At 33.7% G+C, this 3,186-nt stretch overlaps 1 long non-coding RNA gene across 1 annotated transcript; it reads right to left on the bottom strand.

Moving 5' to 3' along the window:
* Window positions 1-1,267: 1,267 nt before the first annotated feature.
* LOC142174662 (uncharacterized) lies at window positions 1,268-2,806 on the bottom strand. Its single transcript, XR_012703603.1, has 3 exons — window positions 2,742-2,806; window positions 2,175-2,300; window positions 1,268-1,458 (listed from the first exon to the last, which is right to left on the bottom strand). It is a non-coding gene; the product is annotated as an uncharacterized LOC142174662 (long non-coding RNA).
* Window positions 2,807-3,186: the final 380 nt, after the last annotated feature.

The raw sequence follows: 3,186 nt of genomic DNA, 5'->3' as shown, positions 1-3,186 counted from the left end.
TATTCTGTTGCACTTTAGTATAAGCCTTCCACCATGCTAGCCATTTATGCTCTTATTTGTCACCTTGTAAAGATTATGTGTTTCCTTCTTTTTTGTTATATTTGTACTTAGGCCTCCAATATGCTAGTTAATTGAAGTTGATATTCCTTTTTTTCAATTGTTGTTATTATTCACGTGCGTTACGCTTAGTCTTTTACTCTGCCCACATGTGTATCCTTGTCCGTTGTTGTTACATGCGTATTTCCTACTTTGTAATTCCTGTTATCGATACTTCTATCATCTGGTTGGTTATGTTACTCGTACATTTGGGAGGATGAGTTGAACGCACGAAGGGTGATGCCGTGTTAATTAATTTTTCAGAAAAATTATTTTATATATGGTGAGGTAGAGATAGAAGCACGAAGGGTGTTACCGTGCCATTTGACTTGATATCTTTGATATACTTCTCATACTAGGAAAGACTGTAAATCTTCTACTGTGATTCCTTTTAGTAATTGTTGAGCTTTTACTGTTAATCTAATGTACATGTTACAACAATAAGCATCTTTTAACTAAAGGCCTCGTCACTACTTCGACGAGGTTAGAAAAAATACTTACTAGTACATGATTGTACTGATACTAAAACTTGAACCCATAGAATTTAAATCCTGGATTTCCCTCTGGTTGCTGGTGATGTCGGGTGCTGATTCGGAAGATATTCGCGCATTCCGAGTATAGCTGCCTCTTGTCCTCGGCAGTTTAGATTTTATTATTCTGTTTATGTGTTATTCAAAGAAAACGTATATTTATTCGTACCAGCTTTGTAAATTCCAAATCATAGAAGCTCATGAGTCATACTACCAGGTCTTGTGTAAATTGTAAATGTTCAGTTATCTATTTTTTATTTTTTATAATCTTTGTTGATTTATATTGTCTGTTAGTTGGCTTACCTAGCAGATTGAGTTAGGTGCAATCACGACCAGAGATATTTGGGTCGTGAAACTTGCAAATTAGATGAGCTGGCTTTTTAGGTGCAAAACTCATACTTCTCCATCTCTCTGAAACCAGACAGGCGCTTTTTAGATAAGCCGCAGAAACAACCACTAATGCTTATATTAAAATACATTGTCTACATCATATCCCTTGGGGTCGGTCCTTCACCGGACGTGAACGCAGAATACCTTCTGCACGGGGCTGCCATTTTTTTTAATGATTCAAGATCTAAAATAAAACAAAATTTTCTGATCATGACGCAACTAACAAATTTTATTGCCATTTACTTCGTCAAGTAAAGATTAACTTATACAATGATGCGTCTTAAAATACAATCCAATACTCGTGAAACTCGATAGTTGCCACCTCCATGATCAAAGGAGCATATTGTCTTGTTTCAAATACATACGCAAGTCCCTTCTACACAGAATGGAATTCCACCTCTACAGTTCAAATGACAATCTTCTTTACTCTTACACTTCTCTCCTGTCATCGCATATGAAGATCACAAAACTCGTTAGTATTTTGCACAGATATAAGTTTTTGAAGAATTTAGTTACTCCTATATAAATTGTCAACATTTACGACAATTTATGAGTTTAACGGAACCCATAACATTTTGGCACGGATCCTAAATTTATGTATTAACATCATTTAAATTGTAATAAATAGTAGAACATGAACCCATAACTTAAAAGCTATAAAGGGTTCAATGATATAAATCTTTTTGCTGATGTTATAACTTAATATTGTGTTGATAAGTGATTGAGAGACCAACGAAAGTTGTGGTGGAGTAGTAAGTACTCATTCATACTTAACCAGAAGTATTGGGTTCGAACCCCTGGTTATGAAGTCGTCTTTGTTATGGAGCGTTTTAACTCCAATGTGAGTCTTCATGGTACAAATCTAGATTTAGTCGGGCCTCAATCATAGGTGGGTCTAGTATTTTAGTTCTACGGGTTCAACATTCAAATTTATGGGTTCATATCTACTATTTATTACAATTTTAATGATTTTATATACATAAATTTATGCTCCGTATCAAAATTATTGGGTTCAATTGAATCTGGTAATTATATGGTGCATCCGTCCCTAGCCCCAAATCTTAATATAGGTATCGTACGCCGAGTGAAAAAAAAAGAAGTAATTGAGATATAGAAAAAGGAAGGGGTGGGTGGAGTGCAAGGAAAGAAAGGAAGGACCTTGACGATGGGTGGAATATATATTGGCTAAACATATGCAAGTCCCATCAACACAAGTTGCAAATCCAGATTCACATGCCATATGACAATCTGCTCTGCTATGACACGCCGCTTCTGTCACAACATCTGAACATCATATACTCGTTAACATCTTTATGACATAATATTTGAGGAACTAGTTATATAAATTACAAACCTATGACAAGTTAAAAGCGTTATATTATATTGTAAAACACACACACACATACATATATATATATATATAATTTACTATGTTGTTTGCAGGGGCAGAGCTAGAGTAAGAATTGCGGGTTCAGCCGAACCAAATAATTTTGATGCAAACTCTGTATTTATGTTAACATTGTTAATTTAGAATCCAATAACATAATCAACTAGAATTCCAAACCAACAAGATTCAAATCTTGGCTCGCCATTTGAAAGAAACATTTTAACACGATTTTTACTCACTTCATAACTTAATTAATTAAACTTTACTAACATATTTATATTCGAATTTTGTGTATATATGTGATTGTATAAGATAAAGAGAGAGAGAGCGAGACTGACCGCGTGAAATGATAAAGAAAGAGACTGCCAAAAATAGAGTCATCAAAATCTTGGCCATCTTGTGCAGAAGAATGTTTTTTGAGTTAAGAATGCTTCTTACACCACATTATATAATACAATTCTATTTCCAATTAGGAATTTTTTTTATTTTCACATCTTGAATTTTGGTTAGCGGATCAAAGACATTTTTTGGTCTATGGAAGGTTAGTCGAAGAAATATATGGCTAATACATACAACATTACCATATATGTCAAGATTTGATGCATCTTCTTAAATGAATCTCCTGTAATGCAATTTATATTTCGGTTTCATTTCAAATAGAGCATAGATTAATCTCTGATAGTGATGATAGTAAAGCGTTGGTAAAAATTTATCCATATACGATGTCTACACCAAATAATGAATATAAAACATGTGTTTTTCATACAAATTGGTGATTATAGA

The sequence above is a fragment of the Nicotiana tabacum genome, chromosome 20 (genome assembly GCF_000715075.1).
Source record: "Nicotiana tabacum cultivar K326 chromosome 20, ASM71507v2, whole genome shotgun sequence".
In the NCBI taxonomy this organism is placed as follows: Eukaryota; Viridiplantae; Streptophyta; class Magnoliopsida; order Solanales; family Solanaceae; genus Nicotiana; species Nicotiana tabacum.
Note: the sequence above shows the minus strand (reverse complement) of the source record. Positions and strands in the feature narration are given on the sequence as shown.